The 21,693-nt window shown below is 45.0% G+C and overlaps 2 protein-coding genes across 7 annotated transcripts in view; one reads left to right on the top strand and one right to left on the bottom strand.

Annotated features, from left to right (window-relative positions):
* Nucleotides 1-21,255, bottom strand: part of SUPT3H (SPT3 homolog, SAGA and STAGA complex component) — a 389,952-nt gene extending 368,697 nt beyond the window's left edge. The window contains exons 1-2 of one of the 3 annotated variants that reach the window (XM_039913023.1): nt 20,810-21,255; nt 3,659-3,801 (exon numbers count right to left, since the gene is read on the bottom strand). The gene's annotated coding sequence lies outside the window, so the exon portion shown is untranslated. Of the gene's footprint in view, nt 1-1,873; nt 2,017-3,658; nt 3,802-20,809 lie in introns of those variants that run through there. The other 2 variants (XM_029071799.2, XM_039913024.1) reach the window with 2 other exon arrangements.
* RUNX2 (RUNX family transcription factor 2) overlaps nt 1-21,693 on the top strand; it is a 308,136-nt gene that overhangs the window by 37,483 nt on the left and 248,960 nt on the right. The gene's annotated exons all lie outside the window — the stretch shown is intronic.

The raw sequence follows: 21,693 nt of genomic DNA, 5'->3' as shown, positions 1-21,693 counted from the left end.
TATGAGATCTTACACATCAGGCCCCACACAACTGCAAGTTTTGTGATTATAATTTTACAAAAATTAAACATCAAACTATATTTAATCATAGGAAGCATGTAGAATGTGTTTATCATTGTCATGCGCATTTAGGTGCTAAGAGAATACAAAGCATTGTTCTAGGTACTTAGGAACATACAAAATGAAACAGTCACTGCCCTCAAGGAGCTAAGAAACTCTAAATACACACACATATATGTGTATATATATATATATGCATATATATGAGTGTGGAGAGTTATTATGGGATAAAATGATCAGGGAATTGAGAAACACCTCCTAGAAGTAATACAATAATGTTGGTGTTTGTTAAGCACTTACTATGTGCCAAGCACTGTTCTAAGAGCTGGGGCAGATAAAAGGTAATCAGGTGGTCCCACGTGGAGCTCACAGTCTTCATCCCCATTTTACAGATGAGGTAACTGAGGCACAGAGAAGTTAAGTGACTTGCCCAAGGTCACACAGCTGACAAGTGGAGGAACCGGGATTAGAACCCATGACCTCTGACTCCCCCTAAACCACTAAACCATGCTGCCTGTAAAGGGACTGGTTGGGCAGAGATGAGGGGAAATGGTGTTTCTTGCTGACAGGACTGGTGAGGTGAATATGGGGGTTGCCCAAATAAAGGATTAAAAGAGAGTAGAGGCAATTAGACAAACCTAAGACAACGTCACTGGCAATTTGCTAAGTCCACTCTCGGGAGAACGGAAGGGCAAAAAACCTAGTTGCCCTGAGTCGAGAGAACTGATGGAGACCTGAGTGCAGGAGACATATTCAGACTGCCTTCCCTTCCTCCGGGACTTCTCGGCAGATATCTCACCGGCACCTTAAGCTCAACAGAACCCAAAGTGAATTCCTCATCTTCCCCCATAATCTTCTCCATTTCACCTTCCCATCACATTTGACAATACCACCATCCTCCTCAACTCTCAAGCCCTGGCATTTTCCTTAACTCCCAGTTCCTTTTCAATCACCATATTGAATCTCCTTGAGGGATAGGATCATGTCTACTAATGTCACTATCCTCTCACATACGCTTACTATAGCCCTCTGCGCTAGATGTCCAAGAAATATCTTTGACTGATTGACTGGAAGCAGGAAGACAGTGGTGCCGTGGGGTCATGAGAAGGTGCGACAGAGTTATCAGTGTGGTTTTTCTGTATGGGAAAAACTTGAGTTTTGCTTGACAGTGAGAGGTTAAAGATAGCTGACAGAGAAAGAGGAGGGTGGGAGCAAGTATGTTCAAGAGGGGAGAGGCAATGAGGTGTGGACTTTTGTATCAAAAGAAGGCAGGATTGTTCGGAAGACCCAAGAGAAGGCATATTCGCTTAAAATAAGGGAGAGAGTCCAGAGTCTGGAAGATTCCGTGGTAAGAACAAACAGACGCATGCATCATTCACGCAACACGGGAAAGCACGCCAGTGCTGAAATGCAGCATGGCTTAGAGAAATGAGCACAGGCCTGAGACACCTGAGTTCTAATCCTGCCTCTGCCACATGCCTGCTGTGGGACCTTAGGCAAATCACTTAACGTCTCTGTGCTTCAGGTTCCTCATGTAAAATGGGAGTTAATCACGTGTGATAGGGTTCCTCAAGAACTCAAGCTTAGCATTAAAGAACTGACTACATGTAAAATATAAATCCAGGTACATATTTTCCTATAGCAATTAGTTGCTAATGAATTAAATCAGCAAGAAGCAAAATGGATAAAGTGGCAGCAAAACCCAGAAGAATTGTTTTATACTGTACATTTATAAGTAAATCAGTTCTGTAAAGTTGGGGGTTGGATTCTTGCTGAACCCCATGTTTAGGATAACCCACACCGAGATACTTACCCTGCGTATGGCACTAAGGGCACATACACAATCATTTCTTCCAACACATCATGCTGCATTCAGACAGATGTGCGATGTCAGAAAAAGCTTCCCTTATTCTGCCGTCACACTCTTGCCAAAATACGTAGAGAGCAAGCATTTTAGCAGAACTGAGTGAACTAGAAATGTTACAAAAAAAACAGAAAAATCTTGCTTTCTACTATATTATGACAAAGCCCTGGTTAGTAAACAAATCTTAGTATTTTGTTTGCCATATAACCATAATACATAAGTGACACAAATATGCAAACATACACACATCATTTGTCTAATGCAAATAAATGAAAATCCATAAAAGAAACACTGTACACTAAAATCTCAAACAAGGCACATTCCCATAAGCACTTGAGTCATGATTCATTCAAAGGCAAAAAGGATTAACTGTAAGGGGAGACATCAAGTAATTCATTTATACATTTTCTTCAAATATTTTCTTGCCCCATACATGTATATATTTCACATGACAATAACCACTGTGCTGATCTCTTCCTCCTAACGGTCACATATTGAAATGCTGTACAATGAAGTCTCTAGAGTAGTGGTCTTATAAAAGTTCACAAACATACTATTAAGTGAAGACCAGTTGTTTCAAATGAGGGGCTACTATTTTTTACATTTTATTCCAAGTCTTTGCCCTCAAAGTGTGTGGACAAGAATAGAGAATTAACCCTCTTCTGTGGCATATGTCTGAGTGAGCCTAAATCGGAAAAAAAAATTAATAATAATCTACCCTTCCCATCGGCAAGCAGGGCTGTCAAGATGGATGCAGGATTTGGGAAAACATTATTCTAAAGAATTAGGCCATAATAATAGGTAAAATCTGATCTGGATTTCTCGAGAAGCAGGGCATTTTCCTCTTCTCCCCTCTGAAATTAGGAATGGGTCATGGATAAGGACTAAGCAAGAAACCTCAAAGCTGAATATATTTTCAGTTTAATTTTCCCACTGCTAACCTAATGGCCGCCCCTCTCCTGCAAGTAAAGCACTGCCCTTGTTTGAACTCAGATGAACAGACCTTCCATTGTGATACCTTTTTTTCTGGAAATATTTGCATGGTTGTTTTGGACAGGGAAGGTGTCTACCAACTCTCAAACTGTAATCACCCAGATGCTTAGTACAGTACTCTGCACCCAGTGAGGGCTCAATAATTACGAACGAATGATGCTATCTTGAATATTCTGCTACAGTCACCTTTTTACTACATTATAAATCTGCTGACCCTATTTTAAAGCTTCTGTTTGAAAAGGTTTCTTGACCTCCTGGAGAACAGGAATGGTGTCATCTCATTCTATTGTACCTCTCTCCCAGGCACCTAGTACAATACGTTGCACACTGTAAGCACTCAATACATACCACTGACTGACCAGGATTACAGAATTGCAGCTTTTTTTGCAATTCTAATGCGTGTGTGTTTGGGGCTGAAAGCTGGAAGGGGTATCCAATACTACTTAATTAAAACCACTGTCTTTTTGTCCATCAAATAACTGAATTTACAAATCAAACAGGTGTACAAGATTTTCTTGACACGATGAACCAATAGCTCATCAGATCCTTTAAGAGAATTACTTTTCTGGCCCACATTCTGTTTGATGATTTATATAATAAACTTCTTTACACATCAAAGTCCTAACATTTGAATGCTCGATTTCCTTTCTTCCGGACACTAAAAAAAATGTCAGTCAAAAGCAGAAGCACTCAAGTCAATTTTCTCCAATAAATTCAGTTAACAGAGAACTGAAAACCTACTGTAATCTTCTCAATGGGTTAATGTACTGCAGTTGTTCTAGCTTTGAATTGAAATGCAGCTGTTTGCCATACTCTGTAAAACGAATTCAGATGTGCAGATTGGATTGCAGATTATTTCAACATGCCTAGTTTAAAATCCAACCCTAGAAAGAATGAGATAAGTTTGGATTAACACTATTTAACATTAATTATGAATACATTTTTACCTCTAACATTTACAAATTCTTTTCCCCTGAAGAAAATCTGGCATTCACATTCAATTAAAAAAAGGGAATGGAAAAAGCGAGCGACTCTTCCAACAAAAATATAAGTGCAAAATTTCTAATTTAGACGGAAAAAATCCCTTTATAAAATCAGAATAAACTGCACTTTGTATATGGCTCTAGTTCCAGCTAGACATTATTTGTTTTAGAATGTAAATTAACATCTAACACATCACTGACCCCTGGTCCACTTCCTGCCTCTGTCACAGAACTCCCTCCCGCTTCCTGACAGATCACCACTCTCCCCTTTCAAAATCCCTTTAATATCACATCTCCTCCAAGAGATCTTCCCTGACTTAGCCTTCATTTCCCCTCCCGTGTTATCTATGCACTTGATAGTCACTCAACTGCCAGCTCTGCAGCACTTGTGTACATATCCTTACAGTCTCCCATTTACCCTGTCCGCAATTCATTTTAATGTCTACATTCCCTCTATAGTGCAAGTTACTTGAGCGCAGGGATCTTGTCTACCAGATCTTCTGTACTTGCCCAAGTACTTAATACAATATTCTGCATACTGCAAGTTGCAATAAATACCATCAACTGGCTGGTAACTAATGTTACTATACGACTAATGAAAAGCAAGTGATCATACAGTGATTTACAGAGCCTCCAAGAACTAGGAATAAATTATAGTACTGTCAACGCACTATGAAGCCCCGTGAGTTTGTACAAATGATCAGTCCGCTCATTTATCAGGAAGTGACATTTTTACATGTCATTCTTCGTACCGTGAAACGGTAAAAATGACGAATCGCTGAAGGAAATTAATACGATAGACCAATTCCGATTCTAAATTTCCACTAGACTCTTCACCCCATTCTTGCTATAATCAACCCGCTTATACCATATACAACAATGCAAGAACTTAATGAGGAATTTTTGCTCTGCTGTTCGTTAAGCGCTTACAGGCACTGAAATAAGCTCTGAGAGAGATACTAGCTAGTCAGTTTGGACACATTCCATGTCCCACTTGGGGTTCACAATCTTAAACCCCATTTTACAGATGAGGTACCTGTGACACAGATAAGTTAAGCAACTTGCCCAAGGTCACACAGTAGACAAGTGGCAGAACCCAGGTTTTTCTGACTCCCAGGCCCTTGCTCCCTCCATCCAGTAGACCATGCTGTTTTTAAGTCAGTGAAACAAAAAGTAGAAAGAAAATTAAACCAACATATAATTCTGAATTAAAACAAGCATCATCTGCTGGGGTTTGTTGATTTGTAGATTTTCCCTCCAGACTTATCACGGGCAGGGAATGTCTCGGCTATACTGTACTCTCCCAAGTGCTTAGTACAGTGCTTTGCACCCAGTAAGTGCTCAAATATGATCGACTGACATTGTTTTTTGAACACTGAAAGCTAAGAACATTTCAGGCCCTTCACATGCCCTAAAAACAAGTACTAAGTACCTGCCCAAGTATTAAGTACTCGGCAAGTGTACTAAAAACAACTGCCAAATAATTCCAAAGGCCCACTTTTGCATGACATATTTAAACAAAATAATAATACCTACACCAATTGGTACATATGATGTAACCCTACTGTCGGTCCAATGGAAAGAGCACTGCTCTAGGAGCCAGGACAGCTAGATTCTAAGTGCCAGTCTGCCTGTAGCTGGCTAACACGGGCAAAATCCAACACACACTTCATAATGCAGAGGCCCTATGCTGTATATGCTGATCCAAGCTAGCACTTATCTTATCCCGACTCAATTACGGCATCAACCTACTCGCTGACCTCCCTGCCTCTCCTCACTTTAGCCCATACTCCACTATGCTCCCTGGATCGCTTTTCTAACATAACTTTCATTTCACGTCTCCCCACTCCTCAAGAACTTCCAGTGGTTGCCCATCCACCTCTGCATCAAAAAAAAAGAAAAAAAACTCCTTACCACTTACTCTAAAGCACTCAAATTCCCCACTACCCCACCTCACTGACTTACTAGCCCCCAGACTGCATGCCCCACGTGGGACAACCTGATCACCTTGTATCTCCCCCCAGCACTAAGAACAGTGCTTTGCACATAGTAAGCGCTTAACAAAATTCCATCATTATTATTATTACTCCTCTCACAACCTGCTCAGTGAATCTCGATCTCATCTAGCGGCTACTTGCCCACCTTTTGCCTTGGTCTGGAACTCCTTCCCCTTTCATTTATGACAGACCACCGCTCTCCCCACTTCAAAAAGTCTTATTAAAAAGAGCATCACCGAAAGGCGAAGGCCTTTTGGCCTCCATCTCATCTTCATCCCGACCAAGCCTTCATCTCCCCTACTCCCTCTCCCTTCTGTGTCCCCTTGGATCTGTACCCTTTAAGCACTTGATATTCATCTCACCCTCTTCTCACCAGCACTTATGTACATACTAATAATTTACTTTAATGTCCATCTCCCCCTCTAGACTGTTTGTTGTGGAATGTGTCTGCCAACTCTGTGCTACTCTCCCCAAGTGCTTAGAACAATACTCTGCACATAACAGGCACTCAATAAATACCAGAGCTTGACTGATGCCCTGCACAAGGCACAAGTACTTTGATTCCTCAGATGGAATCTGAAGTCTCAGGACTGAGGCTCACCAATCATTCCCAATGGGAAACTCTACATTATATGCCTTAAGTATCTACATCAACTACTCTTTGGCTTTAGAAATGACATTGTAGGAATAATAATAACTGTGGCATATGTTAAGCACTTTGCCTGAGCCGGTCACTGTACTACGAGCCAGGGTGGACACAAGCAAATCAGGTCGGATGCAGTCCCTGTCCCTCACAGTCTCAATCCCCATTTTACAGATGAGCTAGCTGAGCCCCAAAGAAGTGAAGGGACTTGCCCGAGGCCGCCTAGCAGACAAGCAGCGGAGCCGGGAGTAGAACCCACGTCTTTTTGACTCTCAGTCCCGTGCTCTATCCACCAGGCCACGCTGCTTCTCACTTGAGTTGAATGTGGATAACACTATCATGCGACTGAGAATCGGGTCTGGTCCGGTTCTGACGTACCAGGAATCCTCCAGCGCAAAGACTCAGGAGCAGACCAGTTTGAGGAGCACATGTCTACTTCCAGCTGCTGCTAAGGGGCTGCTCCTTACAAGCTGCAGACCGTAAGGAGCTGACTCAGCCCCCTGGCCACCAGAGAGGCCCAGAAAGGCCCACCCAGGCATCTGCCCATGGAAATTTTCCTGGAATCCCAGTGGGTTAGCCTTGCCCTGCCAACAATCCCTTCCACCACGTAGGCATGTAAAATCTACTCCTTGTTTCCCTGGGTCACTGGCTATCCGCATTACCTGCTGCAGTTTTCATTTCTCGCAGCCCCCCAAAGCTTTTGTGTCATATGAAGCCGTTTTACCCTCTGCTTCTCTCCCTCAACTGTTCATGGCTGTGCTACATTATTTGAGGCCCCTAGAACATGTCTTCTGTCCTCCTATCTGCAGTTTCCCGTTTCAGTTCGCTATTCACAGAAGAGTTGTTTGACTCTAGACTGTAAGCTCATTGCAGATGGGTAATGTGTGTGTTTATTGTTGTGTTATACTCTCCCAAGTGCTTAGTGCAGTGCTCCGCACAAAGTGCTCAGTAAATATGATTCACTGACCAGAAGGTTAATCTCAAGCTGATGTTGGAAAATAATTTGGCCATCTCCTACTAATAAAAACAGATTTCCTTCACCAACTATGAGGATTAGATTCTAGAAAGACCCAATAGTTAGCAAAGCAACAGATCTTCGGTACAAATGGTTGGAGAGATCTCAGCTTTGAACTTGACTGAGTAAAATTAGAGACGATCTGTGATGGCAAGAAATGAATTCTCTCAACTTGCACTCAACATGATAAATATCAATAAAAAGAAATAGTGTGTAAATACTGTTTTACTGACAGGACAAGTACTCTTCCAAAAATAGCTTCACTATTAACGTTAACTTGCCTAGCCCTCTTCCCAAGTTGCTCACTTACTTTTCATGAATAAGGTCAAAAAAATAATAAGCAGAGCGTGGCAGGTGTACATTAAAGGCCTGGGGTTTAATATAAGCCTGGCATGAGGCTTAGATACTCACATCGGGAAGGATAAAGGAGGGACACGAGAGTTGGCAACAAGGAGAGCTCCATGATGGCAAGAAAGTGCTTAGTACAGTGCTCTGCACACAGTAAGCGCTCAACAGATACTACTGATTGATAGAGTGAGAAAGCAGAAGGGATTACAAATGGATGGTAGTGGAAGTGCAATCACCAAAAATGTGGTTATTCAAAACTATGAACTGCGGTACCCAAAATGGTATGCAACATTTCACAGAATGGACACTCAAAACTCATGTTCCACATATATTCTAACATTATACTCTATTGTTCTAAGATTCTATGCTAGCATTATTTAAATGTCATAATGTATATTATTAACACCCATCAGAACCACCATTATCAGGAACATTCCTAAATTTTTAGGCCATCGTGCAATATAAATATCCTACACTTAGTGTTTTTCAATCAGTACGGTGTGGTGTCAGAAACGCTCACACCCTGGAAGTTTGAAGTCTCGTGGTGTTTTGCGACACAGTGGATATTTCGGAACTAATGGGGGTCCAAGTGGGTCTTAGGTAGCCTGAAACTACATGTGGTGGGGGTGGGGAGAAGGTCCCCAAAACCAGGAACCACCATGGCTAAGTTGGCCATCTTCTGTCCAGAAGGCTGGCCAAAAATCTGGCCGGCCTGGAATACCCTCAAGTAGTTATTATTGAGTATAACCAGAATCCAGGGACACACCCCACTGGCCTCGCAATCCTGTCATTAAATCAGGCTAGCACTTGCTTCCATGACAGAATCAGGGAGGATGATATTGTGGGGAAATGCACCCCTGAGCAGCTCTGGGTACAATGACTAAAGCGTTGGAAGCCCTCCCTTAGAGAATTGGGTTAAATTAAAGGTCAATTACCCTAGATTTCCAGCCAGAAAGACAACTTTTCTTTCTGTTTTCCAGACAACTAAAATCCACAGTTAGTTTAATGGCTAAGAAGTCAAGCCAGACAAAAATCAGACCCAAATGAAGTATTATTCAATACATATAGGGCCTCCAACTTCCAAGGTCATACTACTGATAGATCCTATCCACGTGACACGTGACTGTGACAAAAAGCCCAATGTGTGAGCAATGCAGCCTGCCATACTGTTGGCATTAAAGGAGGCTAAAGCATGGGGCTGGGAGGCAGGAGGACCTGGGTTCTAATTCCGGCTCCACTATTTATCTGTTGTGTGACCTTGGGCAACTCACTTCACTTCTCTGTGCCTCAGTTACCTCATCTGTCAAATGGGAATTAAGACTGTGAGCCCTCTGTGGGACAGGGGCTGTACCCAACCTGATTAGCTTGCATCTGCCCCATCGTTTAGTACTGTGCTTGACACACCGTAATTAACAACTGTTGTGGGACTTGTCTCCTTGGCATGACGCTCTTTGCCAAGTTTTTGCTCAAGGGAACAACCCCTCTCCCGGTTTCTCCACACCAGGCTGATCTGTACTGCAGCAGTCAGTCTGCATTGCACTGATATTGTAATGCTATTGATTTCACTGACACTGAATTTGATACACTGATACTGACTCACTAATACTGAACCCTGTGCTTCACTATTTTATTGCGCCCTCCTGGCTTACATGCACTTCTTGACTTCACCATTCAACAACGGCTTAGGCACCCTGCTGTCACCCACTTTACTTCTAATTCTCATTCCGCCACTTGTCTGCGGTGTGACTGTGGCAAGTCATTTCACTTCTCGAAGCCTCTTTACCTCATCTGCAAAATGGGGATTGAGAATGTGAGCCCCGCATGGAACAGGGACTGTACCCAACCCAATTTGTTTTGCATCCACCCCGGCGCTTAGCACCGTGTCTGGCATGTAGTAAGCGCTTAAATGCCATAATTATCATCATTAGTGTGGCCTCGAGGCAAGAACATGGATCTGGGCATCAGAGCACCTGGGTTCTAATACCGGCTCCACTACATGTCTGCTGTGTGACCATGGGGAAGTCACAACTTCTCTGTGCCTCAGGTCCCTCATCTGCAAAATGCGGATTCGGTTCCCGTTTTCCCTCCTACTTAGTCTGTGAGGCCCATGTGGGACCTAATTATCTTTTATCTACCCCAGTGCTTATTACAGTGCTTGGCAGAGTAAGCGCCTAACAAATACTACAATTATGATGTTAGAGAACCAACTGCAAGGAACTGCCTTTAAACCTCTACGAATTTCAGAGTACAGCAAAATGCACTTAGTAACTTCCAGAGCCTTGGAGGAGTGCAATACAGGTAAGACACAGTTCTTGCCCTCAAGGCACTTCCAATCTAACAGTAGAGAGAGTTACAGATTACATCCAAATATGAAAAAGACCAATAAAAGATGAAGTGGTGAATAAGTAAAAGCTAAAATAGAGGACTTAAATCCATATATATATATGCAAGTGCAAAAGGTGTCTGAGAGAGCATTAGTCTTGAGGTGGGAGTTAATGATTTTGGAAGAACAAAACTATATCAGATGGGCTTTGAGGAGGGTTTGGAAGATGGCTAGAAGTGTGCTTTGCAGATTTGAGGGGGGAGATCCACTCTGGAGAAAGGGACAAAGTTGAGTGTGAGGTACAGTTAGAAGGTAAACTTGAAAAAAACAAAGTGCAGAATAGGGTAATGGGAGAAGAGAAATGATAAAATATGGAGGGAGAAGTTCTGGGGTACCGAAGTCAACAGCCCGGAGTTTCTACTTGAGGCAGAGACGAATGTGTAATCATTCAAGTTCACCTCATCTGTAAAATGGGGATTAAGACTGTGAGCCTTAATATGTGGAATATGGAATGTGTCCTACCTGACTAGCTGGTTATCTACCCCAGGGCTTAGTACAGACAGTTACAAATACCATAACTTTATTACCAGTGTAATACCATAAGTTTTTGAGTACAGATCATTTTAGAAAATGATCCAGATAAACAGAGTGATCTGGAGAGAAGGAGCCCAAACAGGAGGCTGAGATAGTGTTTATCCAGAATATCATAACATCTATACCAGGTTAGGGACCACTTGAATGGAGATGATGGGAACAATCCAGAAAATACCGAATAAGAAAACCTGTGGGATTTAGCAACAGATGGAACATGAGAGCTGAAACAGAGTGAAGCATCCCAGATATTTCTGAGATGGTGGGATTCTGGGGCAGGAAGGATGGTGGTGTTATCTGTGAATGCAAAGTTAGGGGAAAAGAATTTGGGAGGGAAGATGGGGATTCCAATTTTGGTAAAATGCTTTTGTAAGGTCAACAGAATAGAAGACTTGGTTGTGTTTTCTGAACCTGTTCCTCTATAAAGACCGTATTTCCTCTTCTGAACTTTAATCTGAAGCATCATTGTAATTTGCATAGTGGTTAGTCGACTACTGTCTCTGGTAGTCTGTGCAGAAGGATTCTGGCTCACATCTTGCTTGTAATGGAAAGCGGGAAGATTCCCCCTGCATCTTCTAGTCACTTCTCTCTCCCTTTCTTCTTGAAAATGGTAATTATGGTGGTGTCTTTGAAGTCGTGTGGCATTCTCCCCAGTGAACCACATGTTGAAGGAAAGCTCTTGCAGACATCTGAGGACTTAGTATCCATCCTGTTTGTAAATTTCTGGAGGAATGTCATCAGATCTGGGTGCTTTTCCATTTTTCATGGCTGATGGCAAAGGTTACAAGATGTCAAACAAATTCAGGATTTACTGAAACCCCAGAAGCTTAAAGTGCAAGCTACTGTACAAAAGGAAATCTGCCTTTTTTTTTTAAAAAAAAAAGGCATATTGTGACCCCTATGTCACATACAGAAACTATTTCCAAGCATCTACATATGTCTATTTCATATATGAAGCTGTGCCCACCATTTTCAAAGACGACTGGTGATGGTGAGAATTTTGGCATGTAAGTGTGACAGAAAAGCAGTCTATTTTGATGACAGTCACGTATTCTGATCAGTGTGGAGGTGGCTCAGTTGCCATTTATCCGAGATTGGAAGGAAGTTCACGAGCAGGGGAAAGGAAAAGAGGAAAGAAAGAGGAAAAACAGCAGGAAAGTAAAGGAGGAAACTAAAGAGGGAGAGGGAGAGGGAGAAGGGACAGGCAGCAGCAGCTTTGGAAGATTTAGGAAAATGTTGATCGGGATAAATGCTAAGCACTTAGTACAGTGCTTTGCACACAGTAAGTGCTCAATAAATACCACTGAATGAATGAACGAGGCAGAAGCAGGGAAGCTGGTGTGCCAACCGGACACTTGACTTGAGAGAGAGATACTCTCTCTTTAGAGCTTCTGCAACAGAATAAAAAACAGATAACAGAGAAGCCTGACATCTACTCTGCTAATATTTCAGGTAATAAAACACAATACATTCTGCCAGAGTGGTTTTCTTTACTCAGTGAAAATCAGGTCATTTTCCCGAAAGCCTAAATGAGAGGCAACAGCAATATAGCCCTAATCCATTTAAACGTATTACCTGTCCTGTTAGCAGACACTGTAATTTACAAGAATTTAAAGCCATTTTAATTATGTAATAACCTAGCATAAAACGCAGAGGGGCAATACAGGTGTAAAACAAAGAACTACAAGCATTTCATTAATCCTGCCTCTAAACTGACTCATTGTCTACTTGCTCATAGGCTCTATTTTACTCATCTTCACTCATGGGCTTTCAATTCACTCATTCTTCTGAATGAGCTCCAAAGTGTTAGCAATAAAAGACTTCTTCGAAAAAACAGGTAGATATCTGAAAGCGTAAGAAATGGACTTCACCGCCCTACGAATTTGAGGCATCATCTCTCACTAGCATTATACTGTCCAAACTAAATGGAGGCCACACCATTCCTCAAACAACAAACTTTCTTTGATATTACTGATATTTTACTTTCAAATTTTCTTGTCAAATCACTGGCTTCTACTCCATCCTAATTCCCCTCAGTTTCTCAGCTGTCTTTGATGCCATCAACGACCTCCTTCTCCTGGAAACATTATCCAAACTTGGCTTCACTGACACTGTCCTCTCCTGGTTCTCCTCCTGTTTCTCTGGCCGCTTTTGCGGGCTCCTCTCCTGCTTCTGACCCCCTAATTGTCGGAATCCCTCAGGGTTCAGTTCTGGGTCCCCTTCTATTCTCTATCCGTACCCTCTCCCTTGGAGAAATCATTTGCTCCCATGGCTTCAACTACCATCTCTAAGTGAATGATTCCCCAATCTACACCTCCAGACCTGATCTCTCTCCCTCTCTGCTGTCTTGCATTTCTTCCTGCATCCTGCCAATAACTCCAAACTTAAAATATCCGAAACAGATCTCATCTTCCCACCCAAACCCTGTCTTCCCCATCACTGCAGATATCACCACCATCCTCCCTGTCTCACAAGCTCCTAACCATGGCATTCGCCAACTCATCTCTCTCCTCCGACCCGTATAATAATAATAATGTCGGTATTTGTTAAGCGCTTACTATGTGCAGAGCACTGTTCTAAGCGCTGGGGTAGATACAGGGCAATCAGGTGGTCCCACGAGAGGCTCACAGTCTTCATCCCCATTTTACAGATGAGGTAACTGAGGCCCAGAGAAGTGAAGTGAAGTGACTTGCCCACAGTCACCCAGCTGACAAGTGGCAGAGCCGGGATTCAAACCCATGACCTCTGACTCCCAAGTCCGGACTCTTTCCACTGAGCCACACTGCTTCTCTATTCAGTCATATGCAGTCTGTCACCAAACCTGTCTGTTCAGCCTTCACGACCGTTAAAATCTGCCCTTTCCTCTTCATCCAGATTGCTACCATGTTAATCCAACCACTTATCCTATCCTGCCCTGATTACTGCAACAGCCTCCTTGCTGACCTGCCTCCTGTCTCTCCCCCCTTCAGTCCATACTCAACTCTGCTGCCTGGATCATTTTTCTGTAAAAAGGTTCAGTCCTTCAGTGGTTGCCCATCCACCTCCACACCACACAGAAACTCCTTATCATAGATTTCGAAGCATTCGGTCACCTCGCTCCCGACGACCCCTTACAAACCTGATTTCCTACTACAACCCAGCCTGCACACTTCGCTCCTCTTTCTCCAACCTACTCATTACATCTCAAGCTCATATATCTAGCCACCAACCCTTCACCCACGTCCTGACTGACCTGGAATGCCCTCCCTCTTCATATATGACAGGCGATCCCTCTCCCGTCCTTACTGAAGCTATATCTGCTCGAGGCCTTCCCCAACTGTGCTCTTATTTCTTCTTTTTTCTTTCAGCAATATTTGTTAAGCACTTACTATGTGCCAGGCACTGTTCTAAGCACGGAGGCAGATACAAGGTAATGAGGCTGGTCACAGTTCATGTCCCACATGGGGCTCACCATCTCAATCCTCATTTTACAGATGAGGTAACAGGCACAGAGAAGTTAAGTGACTTGCTCGAGGTCACACAGCAGACAAGTGGAGGAGAGAGGATTAGAACCCGGGTCCATGCTCTATCCATTAGGCCACACTGTTTAATTCATTAGAAGTCCACTTTGTTAATTATTAGACCATTTCAACCAAATTACTTATTTTAGCACTTGGAGACAGTCACAAATTAAAACCTTCAAAATACTTAATTTTAAATCGATTATTTCTTCTGCATCGGTACATCTCTCGAGTCAACATATTCCCTGCCTCAATCAGGGTTGGCCCGACAAATCATTGAACAGGAGACCTCGATTTAATCAAGACTTTCCTCAAAAGTACATTCCTTTTTAATATTAAAACATTTCCCAAAAGGTCTTATATTCTAGCAAGCCTGTCCCAGAGTTTTTCTTTCCACCACGTGAGTCCCTCCTAATCACTCCAGAGACTATACCGAGAAAAATCTCCGTCAAGATTTCCTGGAATATTCTGCTCCAAATGTTTCTTTGCTTTCATTTCCAGACACCTCCTCTTCTCCTAGATCCCATCCCCACTCCCCAACAATCCTTTTTTTCACAGGATTTCACACAGGGCACAACCCTTTGAGGTACTCTAACATATCAGAAGGGGCACGACTGACCATCAAGGTGAAAACAGCACTCAGCTGTTAGGCACAGAGAGAAGGGAGCCCAGAATGTAGAGGCGCAGCCACAGGGGAAGAAAGATGATTAACTGCTCCTGCTGTTACCACCGGTTCCCTAAATTCACACTTCTGCCAGAAACCCAGCAAGAAGCAGCTCCCGGCAGCTCCAAAAACCTGTAGTCCAGTACTACTGTTGTATTGTACTCTCCCAAGCACTTAGTACAGTGCTCTGCTCACAGTTAGTGGTCAATAAATATGACTGAATGTATGGCCATCCATCCCTTAGCCCTAGCTCTGGAAAGCAGCAGTGAGGCCTAGTGGAAAGAGCACAGGCCCGGGAATCAGAGGATCTGGGTTCTAATTCTGGCTCCGCCCCTTGTCTGCTGTGTGATCTTGGGCAAGTCCCTTCACTTCTCTGGGCCTCAGTTACCTCATCTGGAAATGGTAATTAAGACTGGGAGCTTAAGCTGGGACTGCGTACAACCTGAATATCTTGTATCTATCTCATCACTTAGTTAATAACAATAATGATAATAATAATGTTGGTATTTGTTAAGCGCTTTCTATGTGCAGAGCACTGTTCTAAGCGCTGGGGTAGATACAGGGTAATCAGATTGTCCCACATGAGGCTCACAGTTAATCCCCATTTTACAGATGAGGTAACTGAGGCACAGAGAAGTGAAGTGACTTGCCCACAGTCATAAAGCTGAGAAGTGGCAGAGCCGGGAATCGAACCCATGACCTCTGACTCCGAAGCCCAGGCTCTTTCCACTGAGCCACGCAGTTCAGTACCTAGCACACAGTAAGCACTTAAAAACTACACTTACTCTTTTTCCGTGTGAGAGAAACGGTGCGCAAGGGGAAATCAAGTGATAGGTCAGGTGAAACCTTCAGGCTGAAGAACCACAGCTCCTAAAGAAAACTTCCTCCGCTATTCGTTTAATCTCTTAATACTACCCTATTAAAGAAAGGGGAGGCCTCCTGCCCCTGCTCCTTTAAGCAAATTCAGTGGGTTTGGTGGGTCAACAAGCAGGTCTCTCAACTAATCTATGAATGGTCCATCAATGGCATTTCTTGAGTGCTAACTCTGTGCAGAGCAGTGAACTAATCTCTTAGGAAAATACAATGCACCAGAATTAGCAGACACATTCTCTGCCCATAACAAGTTTACAGTCTAGGAGAAGGAAGAAAGGGGAAGGGGATGGTGAAGGGAGGAGGTTTTTGTCTCTTTGGGAGCTGGTCAGTGCTGGACCCTCCATCCAGGCCAAAGGTCTCCATCCACCCAGAGATACGGGCGTTGGGAGACTGCAGCGGGTCTCGTGGAGATGGACTTCTCGATTTTTTGGGCTGCCTCCTGCTTCTCTTCCTCCTCCTTTTTCCATTAGGCCATAGGATCACCTAGAGCCAGGGCTGTTTCCTTGTTTTGCCCACCTGCCATTGGCTAATGCCCTTGATTGAGCGCTTACTGCGTGCAGAGCACTGTACTAAGCGCTTGGGAAGTACAATTCAGCAACAGAGACAATCCCTGCCCACAACGGGTTCACCGTCTAGAAGAGGATAGGCACAATTAAGGGATATAAAGTCAGAAGAATAAAAATTGACCATGCAAGGCCTCCATGAGATGGTGATTTCAGACAGGCCTTTGGAGATGGATATGTAGGGTCTAGGAATCAGTGTGAAGTATGTAATGGAGAAGGGAGAGTCTGGAGGCAAGGAGGCCACAGCGAGGAGGCCGATGCAGTAGCCAAACCAGGAGACCGTAAGTGCCTGGACCAGTGAGGTGGTTGTTATTCGGATGAGGTGAAGGGGCAGATCCTGAAAATGTTGCAGAGAAAGAACCGGTGGGTTTTGGCCACAGGTTAACTACAGGAGCCAAAGGAGAGTGAAGAGACGAGGAGAACATCCAGAATGCAGGATTGAGAGACTGGGAGTCAGAACCCCATGAAGCACTGTATTAAATGATTGAGATAGTACAATAAAATCAATCAGTGGTACTTAAGGAACATTTTTGTGCAGAGCCCAGTACTAAGCATTTATAAGTCTAATCCCTGCCCTCAAGAAGTTTACAATCTAGAAGGTATTTCCAGTGTAGTGTCCCAAAAACAACATGGGCGGGGATGACAGGACACAACACTATAAATTTTAACAACCTGAGTCCATCAGCTCTGAAATCACAAGGGTATAGCAAAAGTAGAAAAGAGAAAACAATAGCTCCTTTTCCCTTCACAGAAAACAGATAAGTGTAAGCATTAAGGAAAACCCTCAGTGTCAGCTTATAAAAACAGAAACTCGGTTCATGGGCAGATCTACATCTTCCAGACCTATTATCCTATTATGTCAAGACTGCTTGATTCTAATTTTCACTCCACTCTAGCCTTAGTATAAATGCAGCTGAGATTATTTAAAGCCTAATGCATAATCAGCAAGAATCACCAACTCTGATTGGTTTACTTCGATGAATTCGATTTTACCTTAATAAAATAACCTCCAGATATTTTGCGAGGCCCTATTATTGCACTTTAACCTCACCTCCCTTATGAGATGCGATAATCTCTCACGACTATTGACCTCAAAAAGTCTTACTGTTGACGAATAGTGTAGGTGTGGTCCAACATAGCATAGCATTAACCAAAAAAACTACGCTACCTAAAATGATTATGCAAGTGTAATCACTAACAGATTCTTTACTAAATCATAATCGTCTTAGTCGTCACATTTCAGACCCTTCCATTTTCTACTATCAATACGTACGGTCAGGTTCTACCACAAATGGAGCAGACAATGAGTGGATCCTAACTCCTAGAGCTCTTGAAAACCAAAAAGCTCTGGCAAAACAAACACACACTCAAGGTACGTTTAGTAAACAATAACCTAACTATAAACCAATTTTCTTCAAGAGAAAAAAATTCAGCTGAACTTTTCAAAGAACTTCCAGGCATCGGTGTTCCAACGAATGTGTCTGCAAAGACTTCGAACCTGTGGAATACTTTTTATTTTGAAGTAATCTCAGTGGCTCATCTTTCTGAATAGAACCTTAGAGGATGACCTGACAACTTCAATACAACATTGCGGCACATCAATTAAAGCACTTATCACCTTGTTTGCTAGTTTTGTGGTATTTGTCCTCTCCCCAGGGCCTACTACAGTGCTTTTGTAGTAATAGGCACTCCACACCGTTGATTGAATTACAATACAGTCTCAAGGAGGTGTTGATCAAACCAAACGAGGAGGAAAGAATCCATTATGTATGTAAACAATACTGTACACAATGCTATAAACTTCCACATAAGGCTATAAATGCTATATATCAGAGAGGAAAAAACACAGGAGAGGCTGCATAGACAAAGGAGGGAGCTGATTCTATTTCTGTCTCTGCCGCTTATCTGTGCTGCGCAACCTCAGGCGATTCCAACTTGGCTTTCTTTTCTCTTGATTTTTCTAAAAATGGGGTGAAAAACGATAACTCGCAGAGTTTGAACTACTTACATGGAAATGTTCTTATAATTGTTAAGGGAGGCAATTCGCCTCTGCCTGAGGTGGGTGCTCCATAGGCCACAATAAGGACCGCAGGCCCAGGTCCTATTTATTGAGAGTCAGGGCTCATGAGTTCGAATCCCAGCTCTGCCACTTGTCGGCTGTGTGACTGTGGGCGAGTCACTTCACTTCTCTGCGCCTCAGTCCCCTCATCTGTAAAATGGGGATCAAGACTGTGAGCCCCACGTGGGACAACCTGACTCCCCTATGTCTACCCCAGCGCTCAGAACAGTGCTTGGCACATAGTAAGCGCTTAACAAATACCAACATTATTACTGCGCGCTGAGCATTGTACTAAGCGCTTGGGAGAGGCCGCTGTAAGAGTTGGTGGACGCGTTCCCTGCCCCCCCAACGAATCAATGGTATTTACTGAGCTCTCACTGCGTGCGGAGCACTGTGCTAAGCTCTTGGGAAAGTGCAATAAAAAAAGGGTTGGTAGGCGCGTTCCCGGCCCACGACGAATCGGTGCTACTTACTGAGCGCAGAGCAGTGTGCTAAGCGCTTAGGAGAGTGCATTACAAGAGTTGGTAGGCGCGTTCCTTGTCCACAACGAATCGATGGTGCTTACTGCGTGCAAAGCACTGTGCTAAGCGCTTGGGAGAGTGCACTAGAAAGAACTGATAGACATATTCGCTCCCCACAAGGAATCAATGCTACGTACCGGGGGCTTACTGAGTGCTCAGCACTGTGCTAAACGCTTGGGAGCGTGCCATGTAACAAGAACTGGTAGACGAGTCCATTGCCCACAACGAATCAATGGTACTTACTGAGCGCAGAGCACTGTGCTGAGCGCTGGGGAGAGTGCACTAGAAAGAACTGGTAGGCAATTCTACTCATTGAGAGCTTACTGCGTGCAGAGCACTGTGCTAAGCGCTTGGGAGAGTGCTCTATAAAGAACTGGTAGGCAATGCTACTTATTGAGAGCTTACTGGGTGCAGAGCACTGTGCTAAGCGCTTGGGAGAGTGCTCTATAAAGAACTGGTAGGCAATGCTACTTATTGAGAGCTTACTGGGTGCAGAGCACTGTGCTAAGCGCTTGGGAGAGTGCTCTGGAGAAGCAGCGTGGCTCCGTGGAAAGAGGCCGGGCTTGCGAGTCAGAGGTCGTGGGTTCGAATCCCAGCTCTGCCACTTGTCAGATGTGTGACTGTGGGCAAGTCACTTCACTTCTCTGGGCCTCAGTTACCTCATCTGTCAAATGGGGATGAAGACTGTTAGCCTCACGTGGGACAACCGGATGACCCTGTATATACCCCAACGCTTAGAACAGTGCTCTGCACATAGTAAGCGCTTAACAAATACCAACATCTATTATAAAGAACTGGTAGGCAATGCTACTTATGGAGGGCTTACTGCGTGCAGGGCACTGTGCTAAGCGCTTGGGAGAGTGCTCGCTAAAGAACGCTACTTATTGAGCGCTTACTGCGTGCAGGGCATTGTGCTAAGCGCTTGGCAGAGTACTCTCTAAACCACTACTAGGCAATGCTACTTATTTATTACTTACTGCATGCAGAGCACTATAAAGAACAGGTAGGCATGACTTATGGAGCGCTGGCTGCGTGCAGAGCACTGTGCTAAGCGCTTGGGAGAGTACTCTCTAAAGAACTATTAGGCGATGCTACTTATCGAGCGCTTACTGCGTGCAGAGCATCGTGCTAAACGCTTGGGAGAGTAATCTCTAAAGAACGCTACTTACTGAGCGCTTACTGCGTGCAGGGCATTGTGCTAAGCGCTTGGGAGAGTACTCTCTAAAGAACTATTAGGCGATACTACTTATTGAGCGCTTACTGCGTGCAGAGCACTGTGCTGAGCGCTTGGGAGAGTACTCTCTAAAAAACTATTAGGCAATACTACTTATTGAGCGCTTACTGCGTGCAGAGCATTGTGCTAAACGCTTGGGAGAGTACGCTCTAAAGAACGCTACTTATTGAGCGCTTACTGCGTGCAGAGCATTGTGCTAAACGCTTGGGAGAGTACGCTCTAAAGAACGCTACTTATTGAGCGCTTACTGCGTGCACAGCATTGTGCTAAACGCTTGGGAGAGTACTCTCCAAACAACTACTAGGCAGTGCTACTTATCGAGCGCTTCCTGCGTGCAGAGCACTGTGCTGAGCGCTTGGGAGAGCACACCGTAACCAGAGGTGGTCGACACGTTCCCCGCCCACGACGGATCCCGTGGGACTTGCTGAGCGCGCGCGGGACACTGTGCTGAGCGCTCGGGCGAGGGCCGGAGGGCCCGCAGCCCAAGGGGGGCTCGCAGGACCAGGGGATGGAGGAGCCCCGGAGGACAACGACCCTCCCCTTCCCTCCCTCCCTCCTTCCCTCCTCCAGCCTACAACCTCGGCTCTAATGCACCATCCGAGGGGCAGCTCCACGTCCTGGCCGCCGGGACCTCGTTGCAGCGCTGCCTGCACCGCTCGTTGCAGGAGGGGTTGCACCGGTGGTTGCACGGGGAGGGTGGCAGGAGGGGCTGCACGGGGAGGGTGGCAGGAGGGGTTGCACCGGTGGCTGCACCGGTGGTTGCACGGGGGGTTGCGGGGCTTCGTGCACCGAGCGTTGCACGGGGAGGGTTGCAGGGTGGGGGAGGGGCCGGCGCCGCCCGAGCAGAGCGCGAAGGGGAGAGCAGGGAGCCGGCGCGGGGAGGCGAAGGAGCCCAAACGGCGCCAAGCCGGGTGGAGGAAGAGCGGAGGGAGGGGTGGAGGAAAGGAGAAGTGCGGGGAGGACGAGGGGAAGGAAAGGAAGAGGGCGGCGAGGAGGTCGCGGCGCCCTCCGCCTGCTTCTCCCGCGCCCCGAGCCGCCGAGCGCCCGCTCACGTGACCTCGCCCCCCCCACTTCCGCCACACTCCGACGCCGCCGACGCCATCTTAGGTGTGGCTAAGCCCGGCCGCGCATGCGCCCGGAGCCTCCCCCCCCCCCCTCCGCTGGAACCGCCAGGACCGGCCCGCGGCCGCCCGCTCTTTTAGCCAATGCTTTGGGGAAGGCACGGGGAAAGAAGCGGCTGGACCACCGGCCTGCGGGTCAGAAGGTCGTTCGCTCGATCGTCTTTATACTACTAATAATAGTGTTGGGATTGGTTAAGCGCTTCCTGGGTGCAGAGCACTGTTCTAAGCGCTGGGGGAGGTACGGGGTCATCAGGTGGTCCCACGTGGAGGTCACAGTCTTCATCCCCTTTTGGCAGATGAGGTCGCTGAGGCCCGGAGAATTCGTTCCGTAGTATTTGTTG

Source organism: Ornithorhynchus anatinus, chromosome 9 (assembly GCF_004115215.2).
Source record: "Ornithorhynchus anatinus isolate Pmale09 chromosome 9, mOrnAna1.pri.v4, whole genome shotgun sequence".
Lineage (NCBI taxonomy): Eukaryota > Metazoa > Chordata > Mammalia > Monotremata > Ornithorhynchidae > Ornithorhynchus > Ornithorhynchus anatinus.
Note: the sequence above shows the minus strand (reverse complement) of the source record. Positions and strands in the feature narration are given on the sequence as shown.